At 44.1% G+C, this 26,544-nt stretch overlaps 1 protein-coding gene and 1 long non-coding RNA gene across 5 annotated transcripts in view; both read right to left on the reverse strand.

The window, feature by feature from the left end:
- Positions 1 to 26,544, reverse strand: part of KAZN (kazrin, periplakin interacting protein) — a 1,010,042-nt gene that overhangs the window by 565,494 nt on the left and 418,004 nt on the right. The gene's annotated exons all lie outside the window — the stretch shown is intronic.
- LOC144314903 (uncharacterized) lies at positions 816 to 26,516 on the reverse strand. Its single transcript, XR_013380747.1, has 3 exons — positions 25,529 to 26,516; positions 23,756 to 23,818; positions 816 to 2,910 (listed from the first exon to the last, which is right to left on the reverse strand). It is a non-coding gene; the product is annotated as an uncharacterized LOC144314903 (long non-coding RNA).

A 26,544-nucleotide genomic window follows, 5' to 3' on the forward strand; every position in this document is an offset into this window, starting at 1 on the left:
CAAAGAGAGCTCAGGGAATTTGCCAACAGTCATGGAACAAGGATTGGAAAGCCAGAGGGAAGGGTAACCAACACCATGAACGTCAGTCTTGAGGACGCTTACACACCCTGCAGTCCCACCCCAAACGTGCCTTCCCTAGAAAAGCATGTCCTGACCTCCCGCAGGCTGAGTCAGTTCTGCCTTGGGATGTCCCATAAGTCGCCATGGAGGCTCATGTTTCCACATTTATTTGTGGGACCGGTTGGTTGACACCAGTCTCCCCAGTGCAGGGGTTCTGCTCGTTGCTATGCGTCCAGTACCCGGCCCTCTGCCTGGCGCAGAGTAAGTACTTTGTCCATAACTGCAGACTGAGTGAGCAAATAATCCAGAGAGTGTGAGAGAAAAGTTAGAGGGAATGAAGGACCAGGAGGGGCCAGAACTGCGGTCCCTGAGGTTATAGTTGGTGTGACTAGTAGCAGAAGACATTCTAAGGGGCCATATTCCTCTTCCTGGCTTAGCTCTGCACATCGGAGCCTGGAAGGCACTGGGCTGGAGCCAGAGGACTCGGGGTATTTGGTCTCTATTTCCTTGGTCTCCCTCCTGACCATCTCAGGCCCTGGAATCCCACACAGAGGTCCCCACGCGACTCCGGGCTTCGGAGTAGGTTGATTTGGCATGGCCGGTGAGCTAATTCCAGGGTAATGACACATCACTGATGTCTCATGGCAAAGGGTGGATGACAGCTGGGTCAGCCTGGGGTCTCAGTGCATCACTCATTTGTCCATTTGGTCATGAATACTTAGAAAGTACTTCTGTGAGCCAGGAACTGTGCTAGTCTGGGCACATGGTTGTGAGTTCATCAGAAAAAGTCCCTGCCCTCATGAACTATACAATCAAGTGGGATTGGGGGGGGGGGGGTAGGGAGACAGACAATAAACACAAAAACAGGTAAGTCTGGTGGTGATTCATGCTGTTCAGGGAAGTGCAGGGGGTAAATGTCTCAGAGTCAAGGTAAAGGGGATAAAGGGTGAAGACCTGCCGTTTCAGACAGTTGCCAGGGTAACGCTCGCTGATACGTGACATCTGAGCAGAGTCCTGAAGAAAGTCAGTGTGGGAGCCATGTGGACATTGAGAGGAAGAATGTTCCAGAAAGAGATGATAGAAGATACAAAAGCCCTGAGGTGGGAGTGTGCTTGGTTGTGTCTGAGGAAGAGCCAGGAGCCCAGTGTGGCCAGAGCAGAGCGAGCAAGGGCTGGAGGCAGGGAGATGAGGTCGGGGAGGTCATGGGACTGTTAAATCTGAGTGAGCTGAGAAACCACTCTGTTCAAAACAGTCTCTCATTTAGGCTGAAATTTCAAAGAGCTCTCTTCCTTCCAAGTCCAGATAAAAGAACTTTGCAGAGAGTGGGGGGTGGGTAAGGGGTGAGCAGTAGAGCATGTTGGGCAAGAGCATGGAATCAGATAAGCTGAGGTCTGAGTCCCAGCTCAGCCAACTCCTGCTGGGTGACCTGGGACAGGCTATGCAACCTCTCAGAGTCGCGATCTCATTACCTGTGACCCTGGGACCTAGGGTCATTGGGAAGACCAAAGTAGAGGGTGGATGTAGAGCATTTGGTTCACGGTTCGGTCCCCGGGACGTGAGAGATGTCTCAGTCTTATTGCATTGTTGTTTTTATCCTTTAGAGATTTAACTCTGGTCCCCAGCACCGGAGCTGAGGCTTACGATGTCATGGCAGGGCACTTCCGGGACTCCGAGGGGGGGTATCTAATGGGAACTCTTGAGTTCACCGAGAACCTTTGTCTTGGTAGCCTGGCTCCCAGGGAAGCAAGGGGTCAGCACAGCTGGAAGTCTAAGCAGACTGGCCAGCTTCCCTGATGCCCAGCTGTGGCAGGAACGTCCTGGGGCTTTGGAAGATGTCAGGGCAGGCTCCATCTCCCCGAGCCTGACCCTAAAGACAAGCGTTCAAATGCAAGGCGAGAACACGGGCCTGCCTTGGCCTGTCCTTGACTCGCTGGGTGAATGCGTGGGTGCAGGAATGACCCCCTTCGTCCCCACTTCAGCTTCGAACCACACACCTTCAGTGAGTTCCAGAAACCCATCAAGAGCCAGAGAGAGCCCTGTTTTGTGCAAGTGACTTACTGTGCTTCATGATGTGCTTCTGCATCACTTTATTCCCCGCTGGAGAAAGCCAAAAAGCCAAAGCCAATGGAAGAAAAGCTTATGTTAAACCAAAGCATATTTGTCAACCCAGGGAACAGGTTGGCAGTGGCTCAGCAAGCAACAGGGGCCTGGAAATCTATCTGGCCCTTCTCCCCTCTGGCAAAGCAGGTTAGGGGCTTTCGGTAGGACCAGCTGGAGGTGGGCCAGAGAGGTGGGAAATGGGAGTGGCTGGGAGGTGTTGGGAGTGCAGTTTAGATGAGCAAGTGGGTCCTTTGCAATGTTAACATCTTGACTATCTCCCTGGTATTTGCTCCTATGAGGTCCCCTGTGTCTGTGTGACCTTTGGGACTGTCACCTATGGGGCAAGTTGCACACTGCACAATTCTAAAGGGCATCAGTAAGTCAGTGCCCCTGTGAATGGTCCTCCAGTGGGGGCTCTGAGCAGCGTGGGTGAACTTGTAAGTCTCGCAAGCCAGGGGCCTCACTCACAGCGTACCTGGGTGAGAAGGGACCATGACATCAGACCTGAGCTTAGATCTTAACCCTCTTCCTCGCTACTGACCCTAAACGAAGGGTCTAATTTCTCTCTGCCGCAGCCACCTCATCTGTGAAGTGAAATAATTCAGCTTCTGAGCTCGGCCACGGAGGGGACGGAACAGAACAAGGTAGGCAAAGTCTGCCAATCTTGAGAGTCCCGGCTGTGGAGCGTGATCTTGGCGCCATGAGCTCCTGCAGTCTGCACAGCAGCGGGAGGTGCGTGTACCTCATCCCCTAGGAAAGAACGTTGAGACAGAGAGGTCAAGCAGCCTGTCCAAGGTTATCGTGTGGGTTGGGACTCTTGACTCTGCAGGAAAGTCAACGCAAACTAGCTCGAGTGAAGGAGTGGATTTTGTTGGGGGCAGGAAACATCTCACTGAGCTGCCTTCAGGCACGTCTGCACCCAGGGGCTCACGTTACGTGCCCAGCACTCCGTCTCTCCCACCTGCTTTTGGCTCTTTTCGCTGTTGCCGGTGGCGGCTTCATTCTCAGGCAGAGTTTCTGGCTCATGCGGCCTTTCATGCCGGCCCTTCTGAGACAGACGGCCTCCTCCCAGCAGAGCCAGCCGAGGTCCCAGGGAGAGCTTTGGGGGGGCCGGCCTGGGCCCTGGGATCACCTCTGGAGCCAGGCTCTTAGGAGTCAGGCCACCTGAACCACATGGACCCCAAATGAAGGAGGAATCAGATTCCAGAGGGACAGGTCCACTGTGGTTACTGAGTGGATCCGTGCGGGGAAGGGGATGTGAATCCAGCGCCGCCTGTCACGTCGGTGAGTGGCGTCTGCTAAATAGACCTGCTGCAGCCTTCGTGCCTGCGCGCACTGTGGGTGGTTCACGTCTTCAGAAGCTTGGTTTCTGGACAGCATTTGTATTTTCTTCCCTAAGGCATTTTACATTTATTCGTATGTGCCCTACTGCTGTTTCAGGGATGTTTTAAATAGGAAAGCGAATTAACAGACGTGAAAACATGTGGATGAGTATAAAATGCCAACTATTTTAGTTTATCGGTATATCTGGTTAACTCAACACGATCCTGTGAAAAAAATTAGAGTCCATCCTATAGAAGAGGAAATAATGAAACGGAGTTTGATAATTTGACCAACTCCAGCCTGGGGTTTGTGTTCGAGCAAGGATGAAACCCAAGCCTTCTTACTCACAGTGCAGAACTCATCGATGGATGATGTTTCTCAAATTCTATTCCAGGGAACACCAGGGTTCCAAAGAGGTGCCTTGCAGGGGGCAGGGGCTAAGCGGGCAGGGCCTGAGGGTCTTCAAATCAGTCTCCATGGGACTAGTTCCTTGTTTGGTTGGTGGGGTGGTTTTGCTTTATAGAAATAATAATTTATGCAAATTTTATATGCAAAACAGGTTTCACGGTTCTTAAAAGTCACAAAGCCATTGCTGCAGACCACGTCAGCCCTTAGACAAATAAGCCCCAGCCTGTTTCGTAGTCGGAAGTCAGAGTCGGGGAAGTTTATTAGATGAGCTTCCACAGGGGAAACGTCTATGAGAATCATAAGGAGGATGGAAGGGACTCGGATCTGAGCCTTAGGCAGTGGTTGAAGGATGTTAAAAAAAAAAAAAAGAAGGATGTTCACATCGCTCACGGGGGGGAGGGCCTGCATGTCTTGGGGACCCACCTCCCTGGCGGACACACAACAGAGGGTCGCAGGGGCGAGGATTTCTATGCATTACGCCTTCGGGGGTAGGGATGCTGCATGGGTACCACAGAGCCGAATGTAAGGCATCCTGCTCCGAACCCCTTGGGGGGCATCCGGACCAAATACAGCCGCCCGGTGACGCCCTTCATTTCCATCCCTCACAGGTACAGGGCCACAGGTACAGGGCAGAGATGCTAACGGAGACCTGAAACCAACAACGGCTGCAGGTACATCACCGGGCCTGAGGCTCCAGGAGGACAGGGCCCTGTGTCCGGGGCCGGGCCTGGGTTCCTTGAGCAAAAAGGGAGGCTCCTCCCCGCCGGGCTTGTTATAGGGACTTGACCCTTGGCCTCGACCGACCGAGCCAGGGTTGTTGGGGTAGTGTGCTGCGTAAGCAAGGCCGGTCGGGTGCTCCTTGAAGCACGCCCTGCCATCAGACCTCACCAGGCCCAGCGCAGGAAGTTGCCAGCTAGAGCCGAAACGCCGCTACAATTCCAGTTTGTTTGTTTGTTTATTTTATTTTATTTTATTTTATTATTTTATTTATTTTATTTTATTTTATTATTTTATTTTATTTATTTTATTTTATTTTATTTTATTATTTTATTTTATTTTATTTATTTTATTTTATTTTATTTTATTATTTTATTTATTTTATTTTATTTTATTTATTTAATTTAATTTATTTTATTTTATTTTATTATTTTATTTTATTTTATTTTATTATTTTATTTTATTTTATTTATTTTATTTTATTTTATTATTTTATTTTATTTTATTATTTTATTTTATTTATTTTATTTTATTTTATTATTTTATTTTATTTATTTTATTTTATTTTATTTTATTTTATTTTATTTTATTATTTTATTTTATTTTATTTTATTTTTTTACAACTTCAGTTTAAAGTAACAAAGGGAAAAAGACGGATTTGCCTCTTTTTTTCCTTTGTTCACTGCGGTCTGGTCAGACGAGTTCCTCGGCCGGTGACATTTCTCAGAACTTTCCCTCCGCCAACACACACTGAGAAGATCAAAGGCAGACTCTCCAAATCCCAGTCACTGAGGCGTTTTAAGACCCATTTTGCAAAGTAATGACACCGGTTTTGGAGACTTGGCCTGGCCGCCCGGGGACCAGGCACATATTCGTTACTTGGTTATAATCACCGCTCGTTGGGTGGTCCTGGCCCGCATGACGGGAAGACACCTGAAAAACAGGTCGTAGTTTAAGAGTTCACTTGCAGCTATTCGTTTGGACCCTGGGAATGCCTCATAGACCCTAAACCCAGGGCTCCACTCGGAGTCCCAGGGTCCAGCCACATCGGGATTCTGAAAAGAGATACGCACAGGACTCTGTGGCTGAAAGGGCCCTGGAGACTCTTTTTTGAAGAATCACAAGAGAAGTGTGCCTACAGCACAATGAAGGTCCTGAAAAGTCTTGAAGAAAGACACCTACCTGTTCAACAATAGTTAACCCAGAAAATTCCAGACTTATCAACGGAATCTGCTCAGAACCCAAAGACCGCCCGTGGGAAATGTGGGTTATTTAACGTGCAATGTCTCAATTATACTTCCGAGGAGGCAAGGCCTTGGGATCTTCCGTCTCTGTCCTCCTATGATGACATCTAACAGTCAGCTGAGCTTTGTAGGCTCTTCCTAGGAAAGAACGTTCCGCGCGCTAACCAGGGACCCAGAGCTGTGTCATCTGTCGGCGTGGCTCCGCCGGTGATCCCCTAGGATGGACATTGCAAAGCTGCGGATGGAAGGCAGATCCCAGCATCTCAACAAAGCCTTTGACAAGAGAAGACTGTAAAGTGCCAGGTAATCGAGCGCTGAATGGGTGCTGGGGGTGTCCCTGCTGCCTGAGGACCGTGCCACCCTTGCTCCAAGTAGGTCTCGAAACTCAACTGGGAGCTCTTCCCCAATTATTTAGCAATTTATTTATTTATTTAAGCAATTATTTATCAATGGTGGCAAACCATTGACATCCCCTAAGGCACAGCATGCAAGACTGACCTCTGCAGAGAGAGAACGTGCCCTAATCCCTGACGACTCCGGGAAAATGGTGAATTCTTCACGGGGCAGCGTGGACAGGGCACAGGGCCTCGGGTACTCATGTCCTGTGACAAGAGAGGTCCTCGGAGGGGCAGCAGCTTCACAGGCAGTAAGATGAGGGGTGGCCGGGCACGGCTGTCAGCCCAAGGTTCACGTCCTGTCGTTCCCACTTCCCCACCCTGACTTTGAGAAAGCCATTGGAGCCTCAGTTTACTTCTCTGTGAAATGGGACCAAGAACATTGGCTTCACAGGGGCACTGGGAAGACGAAACAAGGCGTATTTATTATAGCGTGTGGCCTAAGCTGGAACTGCAGGCCCTGTCTAAGGATGGAGAGCTTCCAGAAGACAGGCTTCCTCCCCTTGCAAATGCTCAATAGAACTCACATAAGAAGGAAAAATATAGGATCAACTGTCCTTTCTCATATGCTTACTGAGCGCTCCATATGGACAACTGCACTTGAACTACAGGCTGGGGGTTCCAGACAAGAATTCACAGGGGGACGGTTCCTGGGTGGGGAGGTGGTCACCACAAAGCCTCCGTCTGGCCATCATTTCTGCAGAAGCCTGATTTTTCTCTGTGCTCACAGAAGCGTCCTGGTGACGGGCTCACCAAGCTCATGAGACACTGAGGCATGAGCCAGAAGCTAATTTGATGGCCTGCAGTGGAGTGGCTTCGGGGACAGCCATGTGGCCTGTCCTGCTGAGGTCAAACCACAGACAAGAAGTTGGGGAGCGTTGGACGAGAAGACAGGAGCCAGATCTCCCAGAAAACTCCTCCCTCAAGCCAGAAACGTTGGATTAATTGTCTAAAACACAGGCTCGCTCCCTCGAGAGTCTCAGTTTCCTTGCTTGATGCTGATACATTCTGACAGATTCCTAATCTCCAATTGCGTTTTCCTTTTCTTTGCACCAAGAGTGCCAGAAAATGTACAACATGCCTCTACAGGTAGAACTTTCCATAGAATTCTCTATAGGGTAGAATTTTCTTCCCGTTGTTTGTGGGCTGACACTAATAGGAATAATAGTTGCAGGCACCACCTACTGAGTGATTATTGTGTAACGTACAGTATCTTCTTTACTCACTGTAACAGGCCCTCGTGGCCTTAGACTTGACAGATGAGGAAACCAAGACTCAGGGAGGTTAAATGACATTCTGCGGGATCACACATATACCTATGGACTTGTGAAAGCTGAAATCTGAACTCGGACCTTCCTGACTCTGAGCTCCTAACTTCTCATCCGCTCTTCCCTAAAAAGATTTTTCGAGGGTCCCATGATGCTCACGTCTATGGGGCCACAGTTTCTTTGAATGGCTATGGGATAAACGTGGTGCCATTAGGAACTCTGTAAGGACCATCTCCTGTGACGGACAAGCCCAGGGACGTCAAGTCTTTATACGTAGCTCTCTCGTACTTTCCGTTTCAAATAATGACATTTTCTGATGTCCCCAAAGGCGGCGACTCTTTCTTAGGGCCTCCGTGCATAGCCTGTCCCTACAACATCCACCCAGCTCCCTGCTTTTGCTCCAGCCAGTAGGGAGTAGCTCGCTTCACTGACGGTCATTTGAAGTGATGGGTTTCATTGACTCCACGGCGCAGTGTAAACGCATTGTACACTGAGCAGCCAAAGCTAGCTTTCCCGGGGACTCCTTTATTCACCTTCATGAGGAGGCGGAAGTCAATTTAAGCATCTCTCCTTCCAAATCAGCAGCCAGACAAATGCCAAGAACCTTACTATGATGCTTTTGCTGTTCACAACAGATTGACTCAGTAGCCAGATGCCACGGGCTTAACAAAAAAATCACCCTGCTTAAAGCTGACATATTATCAGCTGAATTACACATGATGCGAATTCCTAAGGGCTATCATTTGTTTGTTTGTTTTTTATACATAATAAAATTACAAATTTAAGTCATCATCCCTTATATTACTGTCAAGGTGAATGTCTTCTAATTTACTGCTGAAATGTCACTTTGGGGAAATCAGATGGTCGCCTGACGCTGCGTCAAGGAGTCTAGTGACATTCAATGATATTTTCTATCAAAGCAGAATCCATCAGTGTCCAATCCTGCTCTGCAGATCCGTCTGGAATGTAAATGCAAATAAATGACATCACAGTGGGATCAGACACGGGACAGCACGTAATCAGGCGGTGCCGAACTGCCGAGGCGGTCAAGGGAATCCTCGAATGAGGCCCTGCTACAAGCGCTGGCACTGGCCTGGGGCCGCTCCCACTGGACCCTGGCGTTTCACTTCTTCCCGTTTCTCTGCAAATCCTCCAGCAGCCCGTTTCTCTCCTGCCCCACAGCCATGCTTCCTCTTGTAGGCGGCGTATCTCCTCCCCTGTTTGCTCACAGCCCTTGGATTCGGTCTTTGCTTTTTGTCCCCCTTCTTCTTGCCGGACCGGAGTGACCTCAGTGAGGTGCTCCGTGGCACGTGTCACTCTTTGGAAGTGAGCTTGTGGCCTCAGTCTAGGTTCCCCTCAGCAGCTCAGAGACAAGGACCCGAGAGGAAAGAGGTTCACTGGGGAAGTTGGGCCGCGGTAAATTCGTCTTGGCTTTACTGGCTTCTTTATCAACACGTGGGAGTCTTTTTTGGGTGTATTCCCAGAATTGGAAATGCTGAATCCTAGAATATGCGCATCCACGGTGTCACTAAATAGGGCCAATGCCTCTCTAAGTCGATCTGATTTGCTCTCCTCCACACAGGCTATGAAGGGTCCTGGTTCTCGACCTCCTCACCAACTCTTGATGTCGTCATTAACCATTTTTTGCCAGTCTAGGCCAAAACATGCCGTGAGTCTCGAGAGTTTCTCCACCCTGCCTTCCTGCCTCTCCCAGGGCATCTGGACAGAGGGCCCTGCCAGGGTTGATGGGGTGGAAAAGACCCCCTTGCCTCCTCTTGCATTCCCCTGATGATTAGTGAGGTTCAACGTCTTTCTCATGTGCTGAGAGGCCATTCAGGTTTTGTCTTTTGTGGATTTTTCTATTTATACGCCTTATCTTCAATTCTGTCGGGTTATTTGGCTTGTTCTTACTGAATCGAAGGCCCACTTTTCATAATCCACATGCTAACTTTTGTTTCTGTTCTTGTTTTGTGCGTAAGGACCCATTTCCACTCTGATTTGTGTTTTTACTTTTCCCGTGACTTCTGTTCTTTAGATATTTTCAGTTGTAATATAGTCAGATTTATGATATTTTCTTAATCTTTTGCACATTTTGAAGAAATGTCATAGGATATTTTCCTATATTTTCTTCAATGTGGTAAAACTTCGCCTTTGTAATTTAGGTTTTATCCACTTGGGATGGATTTTTATGTGTTGAGGCAAGGCTCTAATGGAATTTTTTTTTTTTTTTTTTTTTTTTTTTTTGCATGTGGAAAAATGACAATCCCGGTACTACGTTTTGTCAGTTCCTGCTCTTTCTTACTGATTTATAATGCCACACCTATTATGGATTAAGTTCTCATATATGGGGTTAGGGCCGACTGCTCTATTTCATTCCACTGATTGATTTGTCTATCTCTGAGTCAATCATACTGCCTTAATTATTACGACTTTATAGTGTCTATTTAGGGAGGAAAGTCCCTTCCCCATATTGTTCTTTTTAAAAGTTATATTGCCTCCCTGCTTTTCCATATAAATTTCCATAGAAAATTCTGTTAGGCTCATGATTAGAATTATATTAACTTTATAGACAGATTTGAGAGAAATTTCCATTTGATAATATGGATTCTCTCCACTAATGAATACAGCCTATCATTGCCATTTCTCTGGGTCATCTTTTATGCCTTTCAATAAGTTAGAAATTACTCCATAAAGGCTCATTTCTAGGTACCTTGAAGTTTTTATTGTTCGTGCATATGACATATTTTTAAAACTACATATTCTAATTGTTTTCGCTGATGTACACAACGGAGTTTTATATACTTGAACTTGTTCCTAGCAAAATTGCTGAATTCCCAACTTGGTTTTATTAGTTAGTATGTACATCCTGTGAGTTTTCGGTGTAGAAAATTCTGTCTTTAAATAGTTGAGGGTTTTTCCTTTCCAATTCTTAAGTATTTGAGTGCTTTTATTTTAGGTGTTTCCTGATAAAAGCACAGAGCATGCAGATTTTGTTTATTCATCAGGGAGTCTGACTTTTAAGTGGTGGGATTAGTTTGTTTATACTGTTTGTGATTCTTGCTATAGTCAGATTTATTTTGTGATACATTGGGATATATCTTGCCACTCTTATTTTGTACTGGCCGTACGTGGTGTGTGTTCACCATACTCCTCCCTGCTTTCTTTCCTAGAACCGACTGTATTGGTCATTTCCTGTTAAGCTAACATATTGTTTCTACCGTTACTATTGTGTATTTTAATTCTGTTTTCTTTTTTATAGTGTCTAAGTCACCACTTTTTTATTGTTTGATTCATTTAATGCTTATTTTTATTTCTGTATGTATGTATGTATTTATTTATTTATTTACTTACTTATTGGAGTTCAATTTGCCAACATATAGTATAACACCCAGTGCTCATCCCATCCAGTGCCCCCCTCAGTGCCCATCACCCAGTCACCCCCAACCCCCGCCCACCTCCCTTTCCACCACTCCTTGTTTGTTTCCCAGAGTTAGGAGTCTCTCATGTTCTGTCTCCCTTTCTGATATTTCCCCCTCATTTTTTCTCCTTTCCCCTTTATTCCTTTTCACTATTTTTTATATTCCCCAAATGAATGAGACCATATAATGCTTGTCCTTCTCCGATTGACTTACTTCACTCAGCATAATACCCTCCAGTTCCATCCACGTCGAAGCAAATGGTGGGTATTTGTCATTTCTAATGGCTGAGTAATATTCCATTGTATACATAGACCACAGCTTCTTTATCCATTCGTCTTTCGATGGGCATTGAGGCTCCTTCCACAGTTTGGCTATTGTGGACATGGCTGCTAGAAACATCGGGGTGCAGGTGTCCCGGCGTTTCCCTGCATCTGTATCTTTGGGGTAAATCCCCAGCAGTGCAATTGCTGGGTCGTAGGGCAGATCAATTTTTAACTCTTTGAGGAACCTCCACACAGTTTTCCAGAGTGGCTGCACCAGTTCACATTCCCACCAACAGTGCAAGAGGGTCCCCCCTTCCCCACATCCTCTCCAACATTTGTTGTTTCCTGCCTTGTTAATTTTCCCCATTCTCACTGGTGTGAGGTGGGATCTCATGGTGGTTTTGATTTGTATTTCCCTGATGGCAAGTGATGCGGAGCATTTTCTCATGTGCGTGTTGGCCATGTCTATGTCTTCCTCTGTGAAGTTTCCCTTCATATCTTTTGCCCATTGCATGATTGGATTGTTTCTTTGCTGTTGAGTTTAATAAGTTCCTCATAGATCTTGGATACTAGCCCTTTATCTGATGGGTCATTTGCAAATCTCTTCTCCCATTCTGTAGGTTGTCTTTTAGTTTTGTTGACTGTTTCTTTTGCTGTACAAAAGCTTCTATCTTGATGAAGTCCCAATAGTTCATTTTTGCTTTTATTTCTCTTGCGTTCGTGGATGTATCTTGCAAGAAGTTACTGTGGCCAAGTTCAAAAAGGGTGTTGCCTGTGTTCTCCTCTAGGATTTTGATGGAATCTTGTCTCACATTTAGATCTTTCATCCATTTTGAGTTTGCATAGTACTAGAAGTCCTAGTCTCAGCAATCAGGCAACAAAAAGAAATAAAAGGCATTCAAATTGGCAAAGAAGAAGTCAAACTCTCCCTCTTCACAGATGACATGATACTGTACATAGAAAACCCAAAAGACTCCACCCCAAGATTGCTAGGACTCATACAGCAATTCGGCAGTGTGGCAGGATACAAAATCAATGCCCAGAAATCAGTGGCATTTCTATACACTAACAATGAGACTGAAGAAAGAGAAATTAAGGAGTCAATCCCATTTACAATTGCACCCAAAAGCATAAGATACCTAGGGATAAACCTAACCAAAGAGGTAAAGGATCTATACCCTAAAAACCACAGAACACTTCTGAAAGAAATTGAGGAAGACACAAAGAGATGGAAAAATATTCCATGCTCATGGATTGGAAGAATTAATATTGTGAAAATGTCAATGCTACCCAGGGCAATTTACACATTTAATGCAATCCCTATCACAATACCATGGACTTTCTTCAGAGAGTTGGAACAAATTATCTTAAGATTTGTGTGGAATCAGAAAAGACCCCGAATAGCCAGGGGAATATTGAAAAAGAAAACCAGAGCTGGGGGCATCACAATGTCAGATTTCAGGTGTGCTACAAAGCTGTGGTCATGAAGACAGTGTGGTACTGGCACAAAAACAGACACATAGATTAATGGAACAGAATAGAGAATCCAGAAGTGGACCCTCAGCTTTATGGTCAACTAATTTTTGACAAAGCAGGAAGGACTATCCACTGGAAAAAAGACTACATATAGTCTCTTCAATAAATGGTGCTGGGAAAATTGGACATCCACATGCAGAAGAATGAAACTGGACCATTCTCTTACACCAGACACAAAGATAAACTCAAAATGGATGCTTACTTATATTTAATAACATATTTCTCCATTTCATGGCTTACCGTAGTTTTTTCTATCTTACTATGTCTTTCTGGATTTTTTGTCCTTCTTTCTGAAGTATTACCTATGACCAGCTCCTTCAGGAAGGTTTGATTAGTGGTAAACTCAGCCTTATCCCCCTGAATATGTCTTTTCTTTTTTTTAAATTTAATTTTAGTTACATTCAATTAATTAACACATAGTGTAGTTGAGTTTAGTTTCAGGGGTAGAGTTCAGTGATTCATCTTTTGTATATAGCACCCAGTGCTCATTACATACTGTGCCTTCCTTCGTGCCCGTCACCCAGTTACTCCATCCCTCCACCCCCCTCCCCTCCAGCAACCCTCAGTTTGTTTCCTGTGATTAAGAGTCTCTTGTGGTTTGTCTCCCTCTCTGATTTCATCTTGTTTTATTTTTCCCTTCCTTCCCCTATGCTCCTCTGTTTTGTTTCTTAAATTCCACATATGAGTGAAATCATACGATAATTGTCTTTCTCTGATTGACTTATTTCATTGAGCATAATTCCCTCTGGTTCCATTCATGTCATTGCAAATGGCAAGATTTAATTTTTTTTGATGGCTGAGTCATATTCCGTTGTATATATAGACCACATCTTTATCCATTTATCCGTCGATGGACATCTGGCTCTGTCAATAGTTTGGCTATTGTCGACATTGCTGCTATAAACATTGGGGTGCAGGTGTCCCATCATTTTGCTACATCTGTATCTTTGGGGTAAATCCCCAGTAATGCAATTGCTGGGTTGTAGGGTGGCTCTATTTTTAACTTTCCGAGGAACCTCCACACTGTTTTCCAGAGTGGCTGCACCAGCTTGCATTCCCACCAACAGTGCAGGAGGGTTCCTTCTCCACATCCTCGCCAACATTTGTCATTTCCTGACTTGTTAATTTTAGCCATTCTGACTTGGTGTGAGGTGGTATCTGAACATGCCTTTCCCCCCCCACACACTTTTGAATGCAGTTTATTTTTGTAGGCAATTTAAAGCTACCATTCCACTGTCTTCCGGATTAATTAACCTCTAACAACTGTACATTCTCTTTGGTCACTGCCCCCTGCACTTTTCTTCTCGGTGCTTTCAAAGTCTTTTCTTGGTATTTAGTATACTCTGATTCCATTATCGTGTGTCTAGCTGAGGATTATTTTGTTTATCCTTCCTGTATATTCTCAATCTACAAATACATGTTGCATTACAGCTGTAACAAATTATGACAGACTTGATGACTTTTCACAGCTTGAATTTATTCCTCTGGTTCTGAAGGCCAGAAGTCCAAGATCAATGTCCCAAGCCAAAATCAAGGTATTGACAAGGCCATACTCCCTCCAGAGAAGGGCTTTAGGGCTGAGCCTGTTACTTGCCTCTCCCAGCTTCCAGTGGCTACTGGCATTCCCTGACTATTGACCATGTCACTCCAACCTTCCAGGCCAGCATCTTCAAATCCTTCTCTGTTTCTTCTTCCCATTGCCTTCTGCTCTGTGTGTGCCTGTGTGAATTTTTCTTCTGCCTCCTTCTTATCAAGGACCATTGTGACTATGTTTAGAGCCCACCTGGGTAATCCATCTCCAGAGCCTTCACATAGTCACACCTGCAAAGACTCTCCTGCCTAAGGTAACATTTAGGGATTCCAGAGACTAGAGATTTGAGGAGCCATCATTCAGCCTACTATACATGTCTACCATCAAAAGCCTGTAAAGTTTCAGCCATAACAACTTTGAATATTGCTTTCACCCAATTTTCTCTATTCTCAGATTCTGGAACTCCAATTAAAAGTAAGTGGACTCTTTCACTGAGGCTTCTACTTCATTTAACCTTTCTGCCATGTTTTTGTTTTTGTTTTTTGCCTTTTAACCCCGTGCAACACAATCTGAGACATTCCCTCACGTCTATCTTCCTGTTTATTTTTTTCCACATCAGACTAATTTGTTTAATCTCTCACCTAAAGATTTGGATTTACTATTTTTTGCCTAGAAATTATATTATGCTATTTTTAAAACCTGCCAATTTCTTATCCTTAGAGCGTCCATCAAATTCTATTTTGTAATGGCCTCTTTCATGACTTCAATCATTTTAAATACACTATGTAACTTTTTGCATGGTTATCTGACCCAGAGATCTTAGGGAGGAGGGTCTAGCCCTTCAGTTTACTGTACTCTATAATCTGATGTTTGCGCATGGTGGAACTTTTCCTTGTTAATTTGTAATTTGAGATTGGAAGCTCATTCTCAGCAGGGCTTCATCTGTGGGAATTTTGTATGACCTGGGTTGAGGACAGTGTGCCCCTCTCTCTCTCAGGCAGTCATGTCTTTGCCGTTTCTGGATTCCCCTTAAACTCCAGATTCCCCACTGCTGTTTTGCACTGGTGTGTGAGTTCCTTCTCTACTTGGGGATTCTGGGGTGATGTGATTGTGTAAATATTGATCCTAAGGCAATGTGAGTGCAAGTTCTTGGTGTTAATTTTTAGAGGGTTATTTTTAACAGAACTGAGACCAAGTAACACCAGCTTTGTTGTTATGTATTGGAGCGCACAAGTCCTGTCCTCCCATCTGTCCTTTCACGGGGCAGGGAGCATTAGCCCTCCTAGTGTCCTACCTTAAAGGGGAGACTCTCATTTCTTACTACCTCCTTCCCTTGAGTCCAAGACCTCAATCTCTGTACATTTCTAGTCATTAAAAGTTCTTGTGTCATCAGATAGCCTTTCACTTCTTCTTTTGTTCCTGGTCCATTAAAACACTTTTGCTTCTTGGAAGTTCATCTATGCATTTAAAAAATGATGTTCGCTTTATTTGTCAAGCATTTCTAAGTGTTTGTGCGGGAGAGTTGCCTCCTCAATCACAATGCCCTAGCCACAATAGTATTTCTGACAATTCCTAGAACACATCATGATTGTTTTGAATAAAGTCTTTGCATTAAAAAAAAAAAAGGTTCTGCATTTTAAAAAGTTTCCTCTGCCTGGAACATTTCTCCATGGCTGGCTTTTCCCCATCCTTCTGATCTCAGATTGCATGTCAGCTCCTCTTTGAGAGTCCTTTCTGAGCTCATCCCCACAGAATGACTTCCATTATCCTCCATATACCCTCTTCACTTCCTTACGGACTTGATCATGATTTCAAATTGTCGTGTTTACTTATCTGTGTACTTGTTCATGGTCACCGTGCCTCCTAGAATAGATGCTGCAGGAATCTTACCTGGCCTACCCCACTCTGTATCTCCAGCATCTACAATAGTGCCTGACACATGGTGAGTATTTATATTTCCTATAAATATCTACTGGATGAACAAAGGCATGTCCTAAAGCTGCAGGCTCTCAAGAGACTCCATCCATGCTCCGTCCACACTTGCAATAAAGCCATGAGGTTCTAAAGACCTAGGAAAGATACATCCTCATGGCTCATGGGCCTGAATGCTTTCCCCACACTGTACAAATTCTAATACTTAGAAAATCCAGGCCCCAGCAAAGTGGAAGAGTTTGCATAGAATGTGTTATTATAATCAAACCATTAGATTCCTCTCCTTGATAGATTCCCACTGGGGTGTCATTCTTACCTGGTGCAAGTGCTGGTGCTAGAGACAACCCTTTGAAAATCAGGACCTGCTCAACTCAACTAAAGTCAAGCAAATCCATCCTCCAGCTCCCCATGCAGGTGATACTTTGAGCTGAGAGGTGTGTAAGTAAAAGTAGCACATAGAATCCACACAAAGTAGCAAATAATGGGACCTTTAAAAAAATTAATTTTCTCATTTTGTAAACAATATAATCACTTTCCAGGAGCTCTAAAAATAGAAGAAAAGAAACCACTCATAATTTAAGACCCACCATAAGCGTCAGTATCATTCTAGTGAATATCTGCCTCATTTTTAAAGCCATATTGCTCTCTCTCTTTCTCCATCCTTTATCAAGTACTTACTATATGCATGATCTCAGTTTATATGCTTTGAACTAGGTGTGATCAATTACTCCCATTTAAAAATGAGATCACAGGGCACAGAGAGGTCAGGTTGGCCCCAGGTCTGATTCCAAATCTTGTACAAGCCTTTTCCTGCAGTTCTGATATCACATTGCTTGGACCCATTCCCTTTTTCTAGGGGGCTGTGATCACATCAAACTTTGTATCTCTTCTTCTTATTTTTCCCCACTGAATATTACAAGCTGTTCTTTTCCTATTGTTGGACAGTCTATAAGCACCTCTTTTAATGATCAGTGAGAGGATATCTGATCATTATTCCCTCATTCCACAAGGGCAAACTGACCACTTTGGGGGAAAATTTAGCGTGATCTTCTAAAACTGAACACTTGCATACCCTATGTCCATAAATCCTTCTCTTAGGGATATATCCTAGAGAAAACATTAGAGGTGGGCCCCGACTGCTATGGAGCACTGTTCAAAGGGAAAGACTAGGAGAGATGGACATGTCCATCAACAGGATAGATGCTCATCAGTGGTATCTGAATACCCAGAGCCATATGCAGTGGCATGGGTGAATGTTGCTAGCACAATCCTGGGTGACCAAAATGAGTCTCTAAAGCTACCATTATTAGGAATCACAAAAGGAATCTCTGGTTTGGCTACTCATACATGACTCCTAAAAATATGTGAAGAAAAAAAAAGAACAGACTCAGAAACACAAAATTCAGACAGGATTCCACTATGTGTTCAATGTATTAATGTATTTGGTGAAGATTTACTGATGATTTAACGAAGTCCCCACTCCTCTGATTGCTCTTCATCTATTGTCCCCACGCCAACTCCATGAGCTATTTACTGATATTAGCTACCTTTTACAGATAAGGAAACCAAGACTCAGAAAAGGTGTGATGGATAATTTTCTATGTCAACTTGACTAGGCCACAGAATGCCCAGATATTTGGTCAAACATTATTCTGTGTGTTCCTGGGAGGATGTTTTTGAATGAGACTAGTATTTAAATCAGTAGACTGAATAAAGCAGATTGCTCTCCTTAGTGAGGGTGGGCCTCATCTAATCAGCTGAAGGCTTGAAGAGAACAAAAAAAAAGGTTGCTCATCCCCCTGAGAAAGAAAGAATTCCTCCTGCCTAACTGCCTTCAGACTGAAACACTGGATCTCTCTGGGTCTCCAGCTTGCTGACTCACTCTGTAGGTCTTGGGACTTTCTGTCCACATATGGCCTGAGCCAAATCCTTATAATAATCTCTTTCTTTGTGTATATACCTATATCTTACTGGTTCTGTTTCTCTGGAGCAGCCTGACTAACATAGTAAGTAACACACTCAAATGCCATCCAGTTAGGAAGTGGTGAACGGGCCTGTTGGATTCCAGAGCCAGAACGCTTATCCACTACAACCCACCGCGCCTCTCCAACACTACCTAAAACTACTCTTACAGGACTCCCAAGATCCAAAAATAATTTTATGTGTCAAAACTTTATAATGTGAATGGACAGGCTTTCTGAAAACCTGTACGATTCTTAGTTTAGATGCTTCATGAATCATACACTTTCTTCTCTGCTGGGCATACAACCAATTTCTAATGTCACATTCGGACTCCAACAGGCTCCTGTCCAATACAAAGTATTCTATATTCCTCACTGGTTTCCTTCAGAGTAAAAGAAAGAATCTGCATTTCAAATCATTGTGTTTGTTGTTATGACAACACACAGCCTGGATCTGTTCTCAGCAGCGGTATGCAAAGTCCCAAGTTTGAAAGCATCTCATACATGTAATTCAGGAGGTCTCGGAAAGAGGTGGTTCTATTCACACACACCGCCATCTGCCCCAACCCACCACACACAAAGATGAAAATGTTTCTTAGCTACCTTAATGCAATGGGCTAGATGTAAAGAATGCACAAAAGCACATAATAAGAGAGGTTCTCCCAGCAGGGAAGCTGGAGCATTTGTGCTTTCTTCCACACCCGTCTTTGAAATAATGTGACAAAATGTCAGGCAACCAAGAGCTCAACGAAACTTAATATTCCAAAGAAATTTATTGAATGTCCTTCAAGTGAACTTTCCTTATCCTTTTGCAAATATATAAGTATTTGCAATATATATATTTATCTATTGCAAACAAATGTGTGTGTGTATATATACATATATATATCAGTGATAGTATGTTTTCTTTTGTGTACATGTGTTTATTCCATATTTTTTTTGTTATTACTGGTCACTATTACAGTTTCTGAGAATTGTCAGTATCTTATTCCTTCGAACGTGTTAAGTTATCATCTTAGGAGGAGAGCCCATTGTTCTTCTCTTTGTAGGCATTTGAATTGTCTCTAGTTTTTCCTTTCTTTCCCAGAGTAAATGGTGCTGCAGTGAATATCTTGACAGGGGTCTCCTTAGGCGCACTGGGGAGAATGCTCAGGTGTATGGCTGCACTGGATCGTTGGCACCTGGTGTGCACACTTCTTGATTTTAGCTTGATATTAATGAGATGATACCAAATTGCTCGTCATGGGGGTTGTTTCGGCGTCATGCTTCCAGCAACAGTGCATGCTAGGCCCACTTCCCCATCCCCTTACCAATGTTTGATACTCTCAGATTGTAGGCTTTCCTCAGTGGGTGGCTCTGAAACAGTAAGTTTGGTTGCTGGTTGTCATCCCCAGGCTACTAGTGTGCTTCATTCTCTCCTCCCACATGTATTGGTGTGACCAACTCACAATTCTCTGTTCCGTTTCTTCTGTTGTTGGTTGGTTGTCCTTCTCTTATTGATGTGTTGAAGATTCTTTATGCACCCCAGATACTATCTCAGTTATATATTGCAAATGTCTACTGCCAGTCTGTAGTTTGTCTTCTAACTTTTTCCACAAAGTGCAATGAAAGAAATGTATTAGTGTTTCGTTCTACTCATTTTTTTTTGTAAGGGGGAAGTGCAGGGTATTTACTAAGAACTCCTTTCCTAGTCTGAGGACTTAAAGATACTCTGTTTTGTTTTCTTCTAATACGTTGCAAGTTTTCTTTCTGCATCTAGGTCTGCAGTCTGAGTTTTATTTTTGTGTATGGTGTGAGGTAGTGATATAATTTCATTTCTTTTTCTTACGTGGAAAGTTCATTGGCTCAGCATCACTTTGAAATATGTTTAATGGTTTATATTTGTCCTGTTAGTTTGCAATGCCAACTCTATCATGTATTAAGTTTCCATATATGTTTGTGTCCACATCTGAGATCTTTATTCTCTTCCATCAATCTGGTGGTCTATATCACCATCACATTGTTTCCATTAGGATAACATCAGTCCTTGTAAATGGTAGAGCAGTTCTTTCTTTCTTGTTCTTTTTCAGAAATGTTTTGGTTACTCTTAGAAGTCTACCATTTTGTGTGAATTTTAGAATCAGTTCGTCTGGTTTCATTCCTCTGTCATCACCCCAATAAAAAAATTCCTGTTAGGATTTTGACCGAACTGTTTTGAGTTTTTTAATTAATTAGGGAGAGAGTTTGATATCTGTAACATATATATGTTGAGTCTTCTCATCAAACAATATGATACATACATATTTTCATTTATTGAGTCCTTTATGCCCTACAATAACATCATATACTTTTGTCTATAAAGTTTTTATAAGGCTTCTGTTAGATTTAGTTGTAAGTTAGGTTATACACTTGCTATGAGAATCAAATAAGGTAGGAGATGTAAATGCTTAGAACACAGGTAGGAACTCAGGAAGTGATAGCAATTATTACTTTCTCTCATAGATCTGTTGCTATTGTGAACAGGCTATTTTTCCAATTATATTTTCTAATACATCTTATGGTTTGTAGGAAAGCTATTGATTTTTTTTAAACTGTAGATCTTGTATCCAACAGCCTTTAGGGATTCTCTCTTCAAAAAATTTATATGTAGAGATTCTTATAGTATTTCTGCATAGATAGTCATAACTTCTGAGGATAATGAAATTATCTTTTCCAATTCTTGTGTCTAATTTTTTTCTTTTTTTATTATTCTATTGTATTGGCAAAGAATTTAAATATGGTATTGCGTAACATGTGGGAAAGCAGGTGCTTTTGCCTTGTTCCCAACTTTCACATAAATGCTTCTAGAATTCATGATCAATATGCTGCTTGCTTTCAGGTTTTAGCAGTTATTTTATTATGTTAAGGACAATTTTATCTATTTTCAGTTTGGTAAGAGGTTTCTATTTTTTTTTAATCATGAAGTGTATTGATCATTTATTCCGTATCTACTGGATAATCTTGTTACCATTTCCTTTAGTTGATTAATGTTTTGAGTTACACTGATAGATTTTAAAACTTCATGCCATCCTTGAATTCCTACGGTAAGTTTCATTAGTCATAACGTATTTATTTTAATTATCTTCTGGATTCAATTTCCTGATACCTTATTTAGGATTTTTCTATCTGTGTTCTGTGAATGAGACTGACCTACAACGATATATTCTTGTACTGGAAGCTTCATAAAATTGGTCTTACTCCCCCTTTTGTGCTTCTTCTGAGAAATTACGTAGAGAAGAGATTAACTGCATTTTCAAGCTCTGGTAAAACTCACTTTTAACATATTCTGGGCTCAAGTTATTCTCTCGACCTGGAATCCTTCCTCCTTTCCTCACTTGAAAAATTCTGAAGTTTCCAGGTCTTGCTCAAATATTACCACATCTGTGAAGCCTTATTTGAATCCTTTCCTGCCTTCCCCCATCCTCTACCCTCTTTGGAAATCCCTCACACTCACTCTCTCCCTGGCAGACCAATTTGTTTGTACCATGCTTGCAGCATTTATGTTTCATTTTTTTGGGATGTGACCCCACTGTCCTCAAAGTGCTAAGCACAAGGCCTTTCTCTTAGAGTCCCATTATCCATGTCAAATGAATGTCTATTTAACATTATTGCTCTTGCTCATTATATTCCAAATACACATACACACAAGGCAGATAGGAATATTATGAAAACAAATTTTGTAATTCTTAATCAGTTTCTGGTGCTAATTCTTGTGATACAGCCATATCTGATAGGGCCTTGCTGTTATGTATGAAATGCTGTTCCTTAGGCTCCAAAGTGATAGGCAGGGCAGCAGGGGCTGGGCCTGGAAGACCGCAGCTAGGCAACAACATTTACTGGGGATTAATGGGCCAAGGAAAGTCTCTGCATTATATCCTTATCACAGAGGTTTATTACTCTGTACTAGTAATCACAGTGCCTATTACAGTCAATGGTGTATCTTGGAGACAATAATCCATTCCTTCCCCCGCCATCCCCGCTCAGCATGGGGTAGTGAGCAGATGCTGGTTAAGAAGCCAGAGAGTTCCAGCCCAGCTCAACTACCAGTTTTATGTCCTTGGGCCATGTGCATCTGTACAATGTGTGGATTGGGAGAGAAAGCACCTCCCAAGGAGTGCATATTTTAATGGGTGGATTGGACAAGATTTCTAAATGTCTGTCTGGCATTATGACTTTATGATTCATGAGAGTCTAAAATGTAAAGAGTCCAACTCAGAGTGTCTGGCTTGACTAGCTTTAAATTCACTGACAATGGGACTTCTCAAGGCCAAGTTATTTCCGCACTGCTCTGAAAGATGCTGATATTTCTTGCTTTGTGATCCTATTAGGACAAAAACTGCCTGAGCTGATGAAAAAGGAAGACATGTGAGTGAAAGGATCTCCTTAAGCACCTTGTCCTTGTCCCAGGTACCCCAAGGAAGACAGCAGAAGTGGTTCAGTACAGCTAGAAGCTATCAGAGCTTACAAAAGGAGGCCTGGGTTTGGAGATTCACATATCTGGGAAGAAGTGCAGGTTTCACCTCCAAAATAGATGAAATAACTGTGAGGCCACTCACTTAAAAAAAAACCCAACAACTATTTTCTAAGAACTTTATACACAATTGGCTGAGTCATGTGGGAAGGGAGGAGATGCCCCATACATGGCTACTATCTTCAAGGAGCTCACTGCCCAGTGGAGGATTGGAGAGATTCCTTTGTAAAGGGCTATGGGGAAGCCAGAGGAGGGAGGGTAAGGACAGCCAGAGCCTCAGGGAAGCCTTCCTGAGAGACATGGAACAGGGCAGCCTTGAAGGACAGGTAGGGTTCATAACTGTAGAGCAGACAGTGGAGGGAGGAGAGTTAGTATTGATTTAAGGGAACGTGTACAACGAGGCACTTGGATGTCTCCAGCTATTCCCCAGGACAGAGGGCCTTGCCATGATCAAGTGATCTCAGGCCCTCCCTCTGGTGACTCATAAGCCCACCTCGAGGCTCAGGATTGGTCTTCATGGGTTGCTCCCTGTGTGTTGTTGAGAGAGTCCTGAGTGCCTGTTTGTCCTTCAGTTAGCTTGCCATTGACCACCAAAATGTTTGGGTTACCCACCATTCGATCCAACTTTCCATGATAAAATATTATTTAAGAAACACATGGGGATCCCTGGGTGGCGCAGCGGTTTGCCGCCTGCCTTTGGCCCAGGGAGCGATCCTGGAAACCCGGGATCGAATCCCACGTCGGGCTCCCGGTGCATGGAGCCTGCTTCTCCCTCTGCCTGTGTCTCTGCCTCTCTCTCTCTCTCTCTCTCTCTGTGTGACTATCATAAATAAATAAAAATTAAAAAAAAAAAAGAAACACATGGTAAGCAGCAAATAGGTTACTTGAGAGGGCTGATTTTTTTAACAAGCTAGCTGTTATGCAAAAATCTTTGTCCAGGGGCAAAATGCCCTGAGTGAGGAGGGACACGGGGAGGTTGGAGGCATCCACGGTGGTGGTGGTGGCAGCCCCGAGACCTGGGGAGACCTAAATAATCTGGCTGCACAGCATAAGAATGGCGAGTGCCTCAACGTGGGGAGGACAGGGAGGAAACACAAAGGGGTCTGTACCTTTCACCGTGGTTTTCCACACTGGAGTCACCTCATTGATGCCTCCCTTCTCTGCCATCGCTTCTACACAGAGAGAGGGAATAATGCCATCAAAACGCTAATGCATTTTATTTCTCAGAGAAGATAAGCAAGAGTCATCTCAGAGAATTCGAAAGCAGTCTTGATTACATTTCCTATTTTGGGAAAAGCGAGCTTGTCTCATGCTAAGATGTGAGATCAAAGACCTTTATATCATAGTGGAACAAATGTTACCTGGGGATCAACTGGCTTCCCCTCCGGCCTGCCCTGCCCAAGTCCCAAGCCCTTTAAAAGGGATAATAGCAAACACTTCCCTGCTGCTTGCTCTGCATCACGCACTGTTTGAAGTACTTTATATGCATTGACTCATTTAATACTCAAATTGCCTTATGCAATCCTGTTACTGTATCCATTTTACACATGAGGCAATGGGAACATCTTGCCTAAGGTCGCACAAATAGTAAGGGGCAGAGGCAGGATTAAAATTTGAGAAGTCTCAATCTACTCTGTGCTTTTAAACACCACAGTTGACTTCCTTTCTAGGAAGAGGATAAATAATAGCAATTATCCAGTAACCAAGGTGTATCAGCTAGCTATTGCTGCATAACAAACCACCCCAAAACTCAGCAACATAAAACATAATCATTGATTACTATAAGTCATGCATTTGTAGGTTGGCTAGGGATCCGCCAATGTAATCTGGCCTCCATGATTTGGCTAGACTCATTCATGTAGCTATGGGTCCCCTGGGAGCTTAGTTCTAGGCTGGAAATGGCCGGACCACCTTAGCTGGGGCAGCTTATCTCCCCTTGTCTCTTATACCCTTGCAAGAGGCCAAGAGGAATCACGCAAGGGCCTCTGAAGCCTAGTCTCAGAACTGACGCACTATTATTTCTGTTTTATTCTATTGGTCAAAGTGAGTCACATGATATTATGGAGTAAATGTTTGCGTCCCTTCCAAATTCACATGTTGTGGTTTTAAACCCCAACATGATTATATTTGGATGAGTGGCCTTTTCTGGGAGGCAATTAGACTCAGATGAGGGTGTAAGTGTGGGGCCCCACGAGGGGATCAGTGTCTTTATAAGAAAAGGAAGAGACTAGAACTCTCTCCACCATGTGAGGGCACAGTGAGAAGGCAGCATCTGTAAATCAGGAAGAGAGTTCTCATCAGAACTCAACCACACTGGCATCCTGACCTCAGAGGTCCAGCCTCCAGAAAAATAAGAAATAAATTTCTGTCGCTCAAACCAGTCCACCACCCTGCCCCATCTACGGTATTTGGTTGTGGCCACCTGAGCTAAGATGCATGGCGAGGGAAAGTGTAGTCTGCCTTTATGGGAGCTCCATAAAGTGACATGATTAGGGTGTGGATACAGAGGAAGAGACATGGGGCCATTACTGAAATCGATCCCCTAACATCTGGCAAAGGTACGCTGACTCTAGGCTCTAGAAGAGGGCAGCGGTGAACCTTCAAGATCCAATGCCACTGAAGTCACCGGCAGAGAAGCATGTCAGGATAGAGATGGAAAGACTCATAGAGTAGAGAAGATGGAATCTGTCTCAAAAGGATGGCTGACGTTAGTAAAAAGGCATTTAGGTGAAAGCACTTTTTCAATCTTGCTGCTATGTCAACAGATCCAGGCGGTGTGGCTTTAAGCCCCTGCATTTATTGTAGATGCTTATGACCAACCTACAGTTTTCTTCTACGCTTACAATGATGTGTCAAAGGGGTGAGGTGAGGATAACACTGGCCTGTTTCTCCATTTTAGATTATCTTCCAGAAAATCGAGTACAGCCACAGAAATCATCCCCAGCAATTTCAAGTTGGCAGAGTCAGGCTAATTATCTGCAATTTCATCTGTCAAAATAGTTTGGAGAATTATCACGTGTTAGGGGGGTGAGTCTGATGGGAGGGCTTCTCCGAAGCTCTGGAACTTTCACAAGTTTGAGAAGGTGTCGGACGCTGGCCTTGGGTGGAGGACGTTTGGCCGTCCTTCTTCTGAGCCCGTGTGTCTGGGCGACCGGGTCACAGTCTGTGGCTGGTGAGGACGCGTCTCTGCTCTGAGCCACAGCTGATGCCGCTAGAGTTCCTACAGGGGTGGCCAGGGCGGGGACGCTGTGTGCATGCTGCGTGCCCCCCCCCCCCCGGAGGAAGGCAGACTTAGAAAGGCACAGTATGGCTGTCGCTGTGCTGGTGGGTGCCCGGCTCTGTGTGCGCCCCTGCTATTCAGGTGGTTCAATATCTTATCTACTCCTCCTGTAGAGGAAAAATGCCTGTTGCCCCTTCCATCCACTCTCCATCCGTCTCTGGAAGGCTGGGGTCTCTGGATCGAGGATGCCCTTGCCATCTAGCTTCTTGTTGGCTTTGGTCATTGTTGGGGGTTGGCGGGGAGGGCACTGGCAGGTGATCGAAGGTGGGAGGGAAGGAGCTGGGCTACGTCAGTCCCCTGGCTGCCTTCTGCAACAGCTGGGCGGCAGCTGAAGTCCTCCTCCAGGGCCCACAGCTCCCTCTCTGGGTTCCAGCACCCACCCACCCTCCACCTTACTTAGCCCTAGAGGTGGCAAGGGACTCCGCCAGGCCCAGAGTGCATCCCCAGCTCTCACCGTTCTCCTTCTAAGCTGCCCTCACCTTTGTAAATGGACCCCAAGTTAAACTCTTCCATGGTCCCATCTACTTCCTTCCAGAACCCTAATGTGGTGGTGGTGGTGATGGTGGTGGTGGTGGTGGTGGTAGAGCACCCAATGGTGTTTCTATATTAACATAACAA

This window comes from Canis aureus, chromosome 5 (genome assembly GCF_053574225.1).
Source record: "Canis aureus isolate CA01 chromosome 5, VMU_Caureus_v.1.0, whole genome shotgun sequence".
NCBI lineage: Eukaryota > Metazoa > Chordata > Mammalia > Carnivora > Canidae > Canis > Canis aureus.